Here is a 14,571-nt window from a genome sequence, read left to right as displayed (position 1 = left end):
TGCTATTGCCTAGCTAAAATTATAACCAGGTCGGAAAGCGTTAGTTGCTGTAAGAAGAAGTGGCGGAGGAACTTCATCACTTCTAAGAAGATCGACGATTAGTATCACTTTAGATACGTTTCCAACAAGTTTAGCTTGTTTTTTAATGATTGCGAATTGCTTAATACGGTTGGTTTTGTCTTAGTTTAAATAATGATGGCCATAAGACTGCTATATTCGAATGTTGGTGGGCGCTGTTAGCCGTTTTGGCTTTTACAGCTTCATCGGACTCAGCTTCAGCTAATAAACTAAAAAAAAATCTACGTCAGATGCTTCACCTGACGTATTGTATTAGCTAATTGTTAAAATCTGAATAGATATCGGAACTGGGAGAGGAGAGAAGAGAGAAGAGTAGTGTCATTTTACAAAATTATCCTCGACAAACAATAGTGCGAGGCAATTGACTACCAGCGCCATCTATTGGCGGCGTCTAAAGTTAAACTGTTCCGACATATAAAAGCGATAATTATTTACACTGTAACATTTCAGTGGCTCTAAATAAATATGGAGAACGTAATCGGTACAGTCCCATCGCAAACACGGGCGCACCCGTCCGCACTGTTTGTACTGAGTTTAGTTTTATCAACCGAACGCCGTGTTAATTTCACCCCGGGTCCGACAGCTCACGCCTTCGGACACGCGAGTGTTGGGACACTAATGTCACCATGGTTTTGTCTATTATATCTGAGACACTACATAGTTTTTAAAAAAGATTTTTTTATATACAGAGTGATTCGTTATAGATGTAAACTTTTTAGAGAAGTGAATGTACAGGTTATTTGGTAACAAAACTCTTTTGCGCTTTTTTTTATTCACTTTGTACAAAATGATTACTCTATAGTCTTTTGAGGCCGTGAAGGCCCTCTGCATAAAATAAGCCTCCCCAAAAATGTCTATGGGAGTATATACCACAATCGCCATGCTTGGCAGGCAGGTCGGTGATTGCAAGTTATCACTGCTCCATATGATTTAAAATTTTTAATTCGCCATTCTGAAAATAAATGATAATTTTATAAATATTATTGGGTATATATATATTTTTATATATATAAATAAATAAATAAATATGTATAAAGTATACTTATAACAGTATATTTACCCCTTAAAAACTTTTACTCCTATAACTAAAAAAAATAAAAATAAACATCCTGTATATGTAGCACTGTGACAGATGATCGGCTTACTCTTGAGTAGCAGTAATACTTAGTACCGATAATCATTTTTATTATGTAGTATAAATATATGAATACAAAAATACATGAACATAAGAAATGTTCCTTTGAAATGTGTTTAACAAAATTACGTCAGTATTGCGGTCTATCAAAATTGAAAACTCTGTGATACCACCCTCGCTACGCTCCACTTGCACCCGCAACGCCCCCTCTCCTTCACCCCTGCCCGAAGGGGGGGCCTGACGGTGAATGATGACCCGACGCCGCAGTGATTAACGACGCCCCATTCATCATAGCGCGCCCGGCGTCGCTGACGAGACGGCGTCGACGCGACTCCGGCCGCGGATCATTTTGATTGACACATTTAATAAAAGTGTTTTCGTCGGAGACTACGCGGTCGGATCAGCCCGGCTCGCGGACCGGCGTTAAAATAATATTAATTAACCTCTTCGTACAACTTCTTCACTGCGCATTATTGTCTGTCAATCGCCATGTAACCACCAATGTCGTTTTAACATATCCATTTTTTAATTATTATTATGATATTTAATTGAATCAAGCATTACCTCGCGGAAGTCCATCCTAAGTAAGAAAAGGACCAATATTTAGCCACTTCCGCACATGCAGTGGTAGTCGTGCAATAAAATGCACCGCCCGCCAGCCCGCTGATAAATGCGTATGCGGCAAACAATGCGAATCACACAACCGCCACCACCAAATTACTCAACACGTATTTCACCCCTCCACGGGACATCTTCAGGAGTTATGTTACACCGATTAGTGCCAAACACAGAGTCAAACAGATTCTACCAGCGGGCTGGCGGGCGGTGCATTTCATTGCACAACTACCACTGCATGTGCGGAAGTGGCTAAATATTGGTCCTTTTCTTACTTATTAGGATATACATTACACAGAGAGAACAACTTGACTTTGTTTTTACATTTACGTTTAATACGTTACAGTGTTTACTAAGCCCCTTAGTCTATTTTAACGACATTCTAACAATGTACAGTTTTTAAAATAACGTTTCATATTGGCATCCTCAGGTTGTGCGCTAATATTTGTGCTGTTGCCGTATTCGCAACATCAATGAATCTTGCGATTGCATCTTGAGTCTCGTCCGTGCAATACACGCACGTGTGTGACGTGATATTGCTACCACCGCGTGATGGACACTGTTGTACAGTCCAAAGGTGTCTGTTGTTGGACGGACATCGATAACCGCCTCAAACTTTAGTCCCTGAGCCCCGAGGATGATGAGCGTTCTTGAACCTGTCTCTTTACCGTAACCTTGGCTTGTTTATCTGTAGCATATTCACTATTTTTTAAAATACACATAGGTCCATGAACGAACTAAAGTAATAAACATGACCTAAAGAATTAGTAAGTTGGAAATGGAAATGAACACGCCATATAGCCTTCAAAACAGATAGCCGCTAGAGCTTTCAAGTTCTGGAATAGAGACCAACCATTATTGTTGCGTTCTTCAGGGAAAGCCTGTACCTAGTTGACTTGTGTCCTCATTCTGAATGAAATAGTATTTTAATTTTATTTACGACTTAAAGAAGGTGCGAATGTAATAAATGTTTATGTTTTGAAAGCAAAGACCGGAATCCCTTCGTCAAAGGACTCGTTTTTACAAATTTTAAATTTATTCCTGTTCACATCACACACCTGTTGAGAGAAACGAGTATCGAAATGCATTTTAAATTTTAATTTCAATGTAATGAGCTACTTCGACACTCGAATTATATTTGTTTGACAATAGCATCCGATCAAGATAAGATTTGACCGTCTCTAGCACTTCGAAATCGACCGCAGAGGCAACTCTTTATGAGGTCATTTGACTATCTTATGGGTAGATGACTTATTCGCTTGCTTTTCCTCTGTTGCATCAATTGTAATTCTTTCATATTTGTGATCTGCCTGCACTTTCAACTCCACGTGTTCATTTTCTACTTTTACATTTGTTTGTATTTCTTTGAGTAATGTTTCTTGTAAAGTAATATTATATAAATTTCTTAAGTTTGTAAATCAGATTTAGAATGTAGGTAATTGTCGAATTTTAATCCCCAGTCATATTCGTACACGTTTTAATTTCTTCGTTGTCGGCCATTTTGTAGCGTTGTTTACTTATTAAAGTAAAATATGTGTTTATATTTTAAACGTTTAGATTAGAATCAATAATCAATACAATACATGTTCCAATTTCAAAATGAAATACCAAATCGTATTATAGAACAGTCGGTAGTCTTCATTCCAGAACTTTTAGACCCTAGCCATCTAATCCACGTGCTATGCAGTTCGCTAGTCTCTCCACTTCAACTTGTCAATCTGCTGGGAAAGGTAGGTAACATTTCTTCGTCTACCGATCTCTTCATTTCTGATATGATCCGATAGAGAAATCACCAGCGTAGTTCTCTCCATAGTTTGTTAAAGGACTGTAAGTTTGCCAATAAGACCTGAAGCCATGCATATTAAAACTAGATCAGCTATAAGCATTATATATGGCCCAATGCGCATGCTGCAGTTGCTTATTCAAATTTCAATTGCAATTTCATCAATTCAAATTCAAATTCAATGCTTGAAAAGGCTTTCTTTTTGTAAATTATCATCACGCTATTTATTATATCTGAAACCATTGATAACCAATTGGGTTTTGTCGTCATTGTTTCAGTCCATAAACGCCAATTACAAGGCATATATATGCTTCCCCGAAGATATATATGGGGGATGTAGCAAAATCACCACGCTTGACAGGCTGGTTGGCGATCGCAGTGTGATATTATGGTACACAGAGGTTGCTGCTGTCCATACCCTGGAAACTTATTTGTGAGTTCTGGAAATCCTGTATAATTAATGGACAAAGTGTGAATTATATTTAGGACTGTATCTAGGGAGTCGAACTTGCGATCTTCCATCACAAATCATAGTTCTGTACCTCTTTACTACTGCTACTTCCATATAGTGGAATGTCATAATTTGTCACGCATCACCTGGAAATTTGTGATAGTAGCAATACTATATAATTAATGGATAAAGTGTGTATTATACCTATACATTGTATCCCGGGAATCGAAAGTACTACGACCGCAAGTAAGTCAGATGATGACCCGCATCATCTTCATCATAACCTTCATAATTACAGCCAGGATGTCGACTGCTGCATGTAATCTTTCATCATATATTTACAACAGGATCGGTGTATATAACGTTGTAAATTTTGTAAGAAAAGTTTAATAAATAAAAATGTTAACAATGTAATATATGTTGCGTCCAAGATCTTTTAGCAATTACATATGTTTTTTTATAGTGTAATTAAGTTTTAAAAAAACTTTTGTTATCAAATCGTTTTATCTGAAAGATTAAAATTTATCTACAGGATTTTGAAGTACTGCACATAAATCAATTGCGAGCACATAAACATCTTTAAGTAAGAATGGCGCAGAGCTGAGTGATTGCTCTCGGGTCGGTGATTAACAGCCTTCGGACCATCTATCATCTGCCGCCCCGCCGCCAGATGCGGTGGGAGCTCGGAACACTTCGATCTTTACGCACTTTGAAACAAATTTGATACATCGTTCAATATACGTAAATTGATATTTTTCAACGGATTCTATTTCGTGATATATGAGATTTTTGAACAATCGGGTCAGGTATTACAAATATTTATTTAATTTATTATGTACATAGAATTAATTATCTGCTCTGTCCATATATGAGAACATACAGACTAATGCCAGAATAGGCTAATTTAATAGAAACTAGAATCAGATTGAGTTTCCCTATTACTACAAATAATACAGTCTATAGTAAATATTTATTATTATTGTATTAAATAAGGTATAACATGTATGATAAATATATCATACATGTTATACCTTATTTATTATAAATATATATGTTACTAGCTGTTCCCGCAAACGTTGTTTTGCAAAAAAATAGGGTTTTAATTAACAAAAAAAATAAGGGTTGATCGCTGAGGGGTGAAAATTTAAGGTTGTATGTATTTTTGTATGCTGTATCATAATAAAATAAAAACCATAAAAATTGTCTAAAAGATAAGAAAAATAATTTAGGGGTGGACCACCCTTATCACTTAGGGGTATGAAAAATTGATAGTAGCCGATTCTCAGATCTACTGAATACGCATATAAAATTTGGTAAAAGTCGGTCAAGCCGTTTAGGAGGAGTTCAAATTCGATCACCGTGACACGAGAATTTTATATATTAGATGTTAAGTACATATGTATGTATGTTTATGTTAATTTGTGTATATATATGTATTTTTTGTACACGTAAACTACCCATAATTAGTACTTCTACTTCTTCATTTTAATGTGTGATAAGACCGCCCATTGTACTTTTTTGTATGTCATTGTGAAACTTATTAAACGTATCCTTACGAGTACAATTAAGATTATTAAAAAAAATAAATATATAATAAATATGTAGTAGTTATCAGAGTTTTAAAAACAATTTTTCGTACCGTATTATCATAACTTTATTTATTATTTCTGAAGACATTGATTTCGGATATTGTTTCATCGAAGTTGTCGTTTCGAAGACGCTTACTTACTTAGCCCCAAAGATACAAGAGGATACAAGAGGATGTATCATAATCACTTTGGAGGTAGGTTGGCGCCCATCATCTAGAAACTTTATAAGCAGTGGCAATTTTTTATATTTAATGTACATTCCTGGAGTCGAACTCGCGTACTACTCTGCCTTCCGTTTAGCTACCACTGCTACTTTATTATTGTAGTATGTCTTACCTTGTCAGTCGAGTTTTTGACGAATTTTCTTCAACAAAATTTAACGATTTTGGCACCAATCGCCATACACGTTTGACGAGTTTGATGAATTCGACAAAAACACGTGGAGCTCGGAGATAATTAAACCTTTGGACAAACAGACGAAGAGAAAAATGTTTAACTGCCTTTCTAATGCCCGGGAGTTTTAAATGAAAAATTCATCTTAATTTTTGATAACAGTATTATAAGTGAGGTTAGGCTGAATGATATGATGCCTTTGCTTTCTTTTTTTTATTTTAAGCCTCTTAAAAAGTAGTAAAAATATAACACATTTTGTTTGTAAAAACTTTTTAATTCATAAATTTGTGACTGTATTTCTATGTCGTTTTTTACTTATATATTTATTTATATATAAATACGTATACATTTCAAACGGAGTCATTGACCTTTTGACAGTTATAAAGAATTATTTGAAAGATCAAGCGCACCAGATAATGTAACGCGATCATGAGATAGATTGAATTCATTAGTCATATATCATACGTGTCCAATTCGTACCGCAGTAGTTCAACATCTAATTAAGTTTTCCAGCAAGTTCCGTGTTTACGAAACGCAGCCGATTCATTAATCACCGATCGTATTAATTGAGGACGCGGCGATTCGATCATTAAGATTGTTATCGGCCATAACTCCAAATCTACGCCTTGTAATCTTTTGATTTATGTTCACCGTTTCATATCTGAACAAGATCTGTGGCGAACGATTTTTCATAAAACCCAAACCCGGCCCTGACGTCGTGTGAAATATTGAGTCGTAAATATACACCGTGTCTGTTAATGTTGATATATCTTAATTAGTTATTTTGAATTATTAATATACAAGGCTTTGTCTGTGTATTCGCTCGCGTAACACCAATAGGACGTACAAATAACGAGACGTTTACCGCTGAAATCAAATTTTTACCTGTTCAAGGATATAGGCATGTCAAAAGTGAACATCAGCTCATTTCTAATTCTAAAGGTAGATAGAAAAGTCTAGGCAGTGAAGGTAAACGTCTAAATTTGCTACGCAAACCGTCAGCCCCGAGAGCAGTTCCAACAGCCAAACAACCACTGTCAATTCATAGAATGCTTAAAAGTTACGTCTCAATTATAATAATTTTATAACTAGAATAGAACGAGGAATAGACAGCAGAAAGAAAAAGAGTAAATAGAGGACTATGGCACTAATGAGTTCGATACCCGATTAAAAAAAATGGAAAAAAACTGAAAAATGTTTGAGCGTAGAAGATGTGTATCGTCCAATTACACTTTAATAAGACTCACGTCTCCAAGTTTGACGTAGATAGGTGGCAATCAGACCAGTACAGTCTTCAGTAAATCCACGAAAAAGCAAAACAAAACTTGAAGAAGAAAACGGAAAAAGAACTAGAAGCTACTGAATGGTCTGACAGCGCTTAAAGAACGTTTAACGAAAGTTTGTTTCTTCACCAAAGATTATTCATAGCTAAAAAAAATGAAATATGAATGTGATTACGATTTCAAACTATCAGACAATAGTTGTACTATAGTCAAAAGAGCTTCACTGCTAAGACTTACCAGAGTACGTGCAGATAAAGAAGATAATAAAGAAGGATGTATTTATAACAATGAGGAATTTCAGATAGAAGAAGTTGTATTATAGATTTAAATAAAAGCCTTTAAAGATCTTGTCAAATGTTGTAAGCGGTAAAAATTTTATAGTAATATAAGGATGAGTTTACATGTGGCAATAATTTTAAAAACTGCACAAGTACTCCATGTACTTATTTCTTCTTCTTTTCAACCGATATACAACTACTATAAGCTTTTTCTTCCTGAAAGGTCGCCACGAACGTCTAACGCTACCCGTGTCCTTAACTATGCCGTGGGTCCACACAGTGGGCAGGCCTACCCACGCCGCGACTACCGCTTCGTGTCACTACTCGAAAATCTTACCTTGTACTTATTAATTTAGTCTTTGCAGCCTGGTTTTATATATCTGCTGCCTTAGATGATAAATATACGAAGTCATAGGTTAGTAACAGTAAACAACGCGAGAATAAATAAATACCAAAATGTAAAATAAAATCAATGTAAGTTTGAAGGTACGTAAAGCCTTCATTAAAATCTCGGAAGCACCGAACAGGTCGCGTTATGATGCAGCCGTGTGACAGGCCCCCATTGCTTCCGTCGTCTGTTTCCGCTGTCACCGGGTGACAGCCACTAGTGTTGTTTGCCGATAAAAACATATCGTAATATTTTTATTCGTGAAAATCGATTACGAGATAATCGATTCCGAAGAAAAGTGTTTTTCTTTTAATAAACTTGACATACTTCTTGGTTTATTTATTGAATTATTGATTTTGTATTAATGTCAACCATGTTTCCAGTTTTTGATAAATTTTTAATAAAGTTATCTATTGGTGCTATCGCTTGAAATTAATAATGTTTTTATTTTGAATAATTGATTGGTGTTTTTCAATTTAGTTACATTATTTATCAGTCTTCTTTCACCATAAGTTTAGAGATAATTTTTTAGAGGAACGATTTCATTTAAATCTTCATTTCAACGGATGGACGCCCAAGGCATAGGTCTCCTCCCGAAGATCACGACTATGACAGGTCCTACATTGCCTGCATCCAGAGACTTCCATTGACCCTAACTATGTTGTCGATTTACCTTCCAGAGGGTCACAACTACCAACTTGTGGTCGCTATTTGGGTACCTTTCGGGACCAACAGCCTTCGGTTGCACTAGCGACTTTTCAAGCAATTCTTCGTGCTAATTCTACGGATCTCCTTGTGTATGATTCAATCTCGCAGCAAATCTTCTAGCGTGGCTCTTTCCATTGCTCCCTGGATGACCTTGCGCCTTATTATGAGGCCCGTCGTAAACATCGTTTCGGATCCGTATGTCATCACCGGCAACACATATTGATCAAAGATCTTCGTTTCAGGCATTGAACTTCCTGAACACTGCCCATCCGAGTTGCTTTCATCTTCTTTTGAAATAATTGAGATCTATTTTTACACTTCACAATTAAGCTTTGTTGTATATAAGTTAAGGACTACAACTTATGACTTCAGATCGATAATTCGACTTGCCAATGATTTGTAGAGTATTTTTAATATTATTGAATAAAGAGTATCCTTTTATTTATTTACGCGGGAATCCCCCGTAGTCACATTAATTATATGAGGTAAATATATTTAGTAGTATTTTTTCGTATATGACGGAGAAATAGTGTCAAGACGAACAGGGTATTTAGCCAAGAAATGTTTTTAACAAAGTTAATGAGCTCTCTGGGAAATATCTCCTGGAGCCACTGCATGGTACAACTATACTGGGTTGGAAGTAGAATTATTAGATATTAATGCTTCTCTAAGTCCAGGTGTCAATAAAGAACTGATGTGTTTTAGTCTTATCTCTTTTATCGTCCAAAAGAAGTTTAAGTATAACCACATTTACCATTTTCACAATATATCGGACTACTAGGCGCAGGCAAAAGTTTCATCTATACGTTGTTGACATACCGAAAAGTCGAACTAAACGTTTTGACAGCTCGTTTTTGGTGAGAGTCGCCTAGATTTGGAACGACCTGCCTGGGTCTATTTTTCCTGATGAGTTGAACTCTGGAGCCTTTAAGAGTAGAGTGAACAGGTTTCTTTTGGATGGGCGTGTACCACCTTCGTCTTCATCTACACTTTCCATCAGGTGAGATGAAAGACAAACGCCTATTCCATTACAACTGTATAAGAAAAAAATTAAAACAAAGAATCAGAACATATTTGCGGACGGCAATAATTAACGTATCTGTTTTTTTTTTGTTTTAATTAGACCTATTTCGCATTGTTCTGCGTATAAAATGGATACATTGAACATGCAGCGGGTTTATAAATCACTAGCTCGCCGGCCGTGCTCGCCGTCACGTCGCCGTCACGTCGCTGTCACGTGGCTGTCACGTCGCACGCTCGATCTGTCACGCCGCGTCAGCCTTTACACCCGCGCCTGTGTGTGTATTTAACTTTTCCAACGGATAAACATTGGATTACTGTATATTTAAACTGATACTGAATATTTATTGTTACTAATTTACTTTTTAAGTTAATTATTATTTGGTGTATGTAGGTTATTTTTTATAAAATCGTAAGGAAAACCTGATATGCTTTACTGAAGAGAGGAGATTATCTGAAGCTATGCTCTGGACATGTATGGTGGAGCCAAGAGGAATCGACTCCTAGATCAAATAAGGAATGTAATATTGATAGACGAATAAAACTAAGCAATAGGCAGACCGCATTGCACGCATAACAGAGTGTTGCTTAGGCCTTAAGATTCTATGATGGAGACCACAGTTCAGATCGTCGGGAAAATGTGGACACAGGCCTTCCAACTATGAAATTCAATGCAATCAATGCAGTGGACTTCGTTTATTCGTGTTAATTAGTTTATTACTACATCGTCGTTTCAGCATACAGATACCCACTACAAGGCATAGACCTCCTTCAAATATATCTACAGATTGATAGACCATAATTGCAATGCCTGACAGGCGGGTCGACGATCGCAGTGTCGTATTATAGCAACCAGATGATGCTGCTGCCTATTCTCTGGAAACTTGAACATATATATAATTAATGCAAAAAAAAAATGTGATTTTTATATGATCCCAGGAATCTACAACTACATTAAAACTATTCTTGAATACGTTTAATTCTTAAACTTTATTATATTAGCTCTGTCTCTAATCACTCATGGAAAAGAAAGTCGCAGGACCTTTCTAGAGTACTGCAGAAGAGTCATAGGAGAGGCCTTTTAAAGGAACAAGCAGGCAAAGAAAAACAAAAGTGTAAGACTAGTAAATATAAACGTATATCTGTGATAAATGTAGTGTGAAAATAGGAAAGTAAAAAATAAATCATAAAAGGAATGTAAATATAAGAATGAAGCAAAACAGAACAAAATGTAAACCTGTAGTATTCTGGTTAGGTGATCATGAAAGTGAGGTGATGAATATAAGGTTTAAGAAAAATGAGAGGAATGAAAGATAAATGAATAAATGACATTAAGAAGGAAAAAATATGAGAAAGTGAATAACATGATGTAAAAATAGTCCCTGTGTACACAAGAGAGAAATACATAACGCCCTCAAAATCGGAGGCAATGTAAAAAATATTAGCTCTCTCCTATCTTAATTGGGAATAACTTGGATTTAAATTCATTTCGCATAGCTTAAACTTATAAACAAAAAATTGTGATGTTAAAGTTACCGCCGTAGATATACGATGTATTATTGTTTTTTTTTAGTAAACCCTTTCATAATTTAGTCCCTTCTGGGCCTTACATTTCACTTTCCAGAACTTTCTATTTTAACATGGGTCATCACATTGTAGCCTGTCGTCGCAACAATATCATTAACTTACCATTTAGCTGGTCTACGAGTCAATTTAAGAGTCCAACTAATGTCTTTAATATTCAAGATATGACATCCCGTTGATACTTTAATTTTAAAGCCTGCGATCATTAGCATCAGTTATTTTAGTTTTTCTTCTGTTACTTCTGACATATATGTTTATATACGATGTATAACCAATGGCTATGGCTAAACCGTTCAATCTTGGAAACATGCAATGAAATGGATCATTAATCCATTAGAGTGTATGCCGGTGTCAGTCAGGATCACGGCTGATTAGAACGCAAATGGGTTTATCATACGAACGTATGCGCCGCGAGAACTCGCCTTTATATCACATTAAATGGCTAATTCACAAAGAAATCTATACAAATAAATAAAATTGGAATGTCTGTTTGTAATATTAAAGTGATATATACGGTTGATATACCATAGTAACATTTTTATTTAAATTTTTGTATGTCTCTTTTTGGACCGATTTCGCAGAAACTTATACTGGCAAGTACCTGATATAATATACATTAACTTACAATTAACATTACCTTTCAGCTAACTAACAATAATTAAATAAACAGATAAACAGTAACAAAAGGCACTAATAAAGTACAAACTTAGAATCTTAGAAATATAAAATTAGTTACAATTATTACCTTATAACTATCTCACTAAGAAAATGTAATGATTTATAGTCAAACAATGACAAAACAAATAAAAACATTACTAAACAGGGATAAAGGATTATGGTTTAAATTGTATTATTTGTACTCAATAATTTCGAACGAAATTTTCTTTTAAAAGATACGAAAGAGCAAAAGAATATATCAATATCACTAACATATGAATTGTGGAGGTCACACATTCTGTATAAGGGTGCACGTTTACCGATATTTGTCCCAGCCGTTGATATAAAGGAGAGATCTAGAACGCGTTCTTGCTGCAGGAATTCGAAAGTTTACCTCGGACAACAGTTCCAAACAGTTAACATTTCCACTACAAATATTTTTAAGTGTATTGGCGTCCATTATATATATATATATATATATATATATATATATGCATATGACCGTCCTGTACTGCTAGCTGCTGCATCCTCCTGGAGATTCTTTTGACCCCTTCGGCCACCGGATGCACGAACGATGTACCCCGCCACTCTTTGGACGATCTTGACACTTCTTATAAAGCCATTCGTAAGTGACCACGTTTCGGATCCGTATGACTTTAATTACATTAGATCTTTTATTAACTTCAAATTATGTCTAACATTTGTTCGAATAATAAATGCTTAGGACAGGCAAAGCGAAAAAAAAAACATATAAATAGTCTTTATGCGATCATGGAAATAGATATTCAATTCAGGGATCTGTTTGAATCTGCGAAATTGTTGTTTAGTTCATATGAAGTAGAAGTAAATTTAAAATAGAACATGAAAAACGATTCGAAGACAGAGAAATATGTTTTAAAATACAAAAATTACAATTCAATCTTTATAGTTATAAATCAATAGCAACATTTAATATCTGAACAATACGAAAGCGGGACGAACAAGTCTGAGGTAGAGATCCGAAATTTCAACGCGCGTGGAATTTAGAATGAGACTGAACGATATAAGCCAAATAATTATACAACAGTTTAAAATTCGTCTTTGTTATGTTGTAATAAAGTTCATATTGGAAGTGTTAAGGTTGATTGCGGCGACAATTAGCTAATTACCGGAGCGGCGTGACACGATGTCAGTGTCACGCGACGTGACAGGCCGTGGACGTCGGAGCGACAACTTTTCGACGCCGTCTGTTGTCGGGTCATGAACGGACTAGGGCTGCCAACTCCACATTTTTATTTTTAGTGTCCATCGAAACATTTATTCAACTTCACCAAATTACACTACCTTGTCGACGAGCAATGATCCGTACATCTAATTGTATATAATTAATTGGACTGCGTCCAGGGCTGTCAAAAGTTCGTTGTGTAGTAACAGAAGCGTAATGTCACATCTATTTACAAGCGCGTTTTGTTCGCGCCCTGCCTGAATACAGCCGTTATGGCGTTTTATTTATTATTGTGAGCATCCGCTGCGATGTCGCTTTGGTCAATCAACGACTCTATATCAACATGTCAACTGTAAATAACATCAATGAAGTAATTAGGTGTCAGTCTCTGACGTCTTCGAATTTTTTTTGTATTATACACATATTTCTGGATACTTTATCTGTATGGACAGATATGAAAAATCATTATAATATTATCAAACTTCGAGAATTTTTGACCAATACAAAATCTAATCTTGTCGATCTTTGTAATAAGTTTTAATTTTACGTGCCAAATCATATGCCGCAAGACTGAAAGTAAAAAGAGGATGCAAAATAGTATAGCATTAAAAATAAAGCTATAAGCGAAAGAAATGTGATAATTAACTAAACCTGTCATATTGGAGGAACGAGGCGAAAGAAGAGAGGCGATTCATGAAAGGAAATTAGTATGTAGAGGAATGTTAGAGAATTATAGAATGATATAAAAGAAGAGTAAAGAAATGAAAAAGAATGTGAAAAGAATTATTTAAAAACATATAAATGCCCTGTTCAAAAAAGAAAGAGAAGGAGATATTCAAAGAAGGAGGGGGAGTAAAAGAGGTCCCCAATAAAAAGAGCCAAACAAAAAATACACTACTAATTTAGAGACGACAATTTGTGTAACGTAATTCTGAATTTGAATTTGAAAATTGCTCCATAAATTAACACTCCATCATGTTATTGTATCTTCAAGTAATATTATAAGTGTTTATATAACATGACACTTAGTTTTGAGTGCTTTATAACAAACTTCGCTGTCAAATAGAAGTGACAAGATGACAATTTCCAAATGCCATATAGACACATCTTTTGCTATTAAATTGAATTTCTCGTCTTAATGTACTTTAAAAGTATACGTATTATTGTCAATACATTAAATAAATAAATAAATTGTTTTTATTTCAGGAAGATTCCCATATTTGTGGTACAAGTGTGATCCATTTTATTATTCAAATTAATATGAGAAATTTTAATTATAATTAATATAAAAATAGGTTAAAATAGTAAATAGTTAATAGGTCCAGTTAAAACTAAATACAAAATAATGCTACATCGTTGAATAACTAAATACAACTTATTGTGTTGTTGTTGTTTGTTATATTAC

Source organism: Battus philenor, unplaced genomic scaffold, assembly GCF_028537555.1.
Source record: "Battus philenor isolate CCGP_79_NKW_IND1 unplaced genomic scaffold, ilBatPhil1.0.hap1 SCAF_8, whole genome shotgun sequence".
NCBI classification, from domain to species: domain Eukaryota; kingdom Metazoa; phylum Arthropoda; class Insecta; order Lepidoptera; family Papilionidae; genus Battus; species Battus philenor.
The sequence above is the reverse complement of the archived record's forward strand: the minus strand, read 5'-3'. Positions refer to the sequence as shown.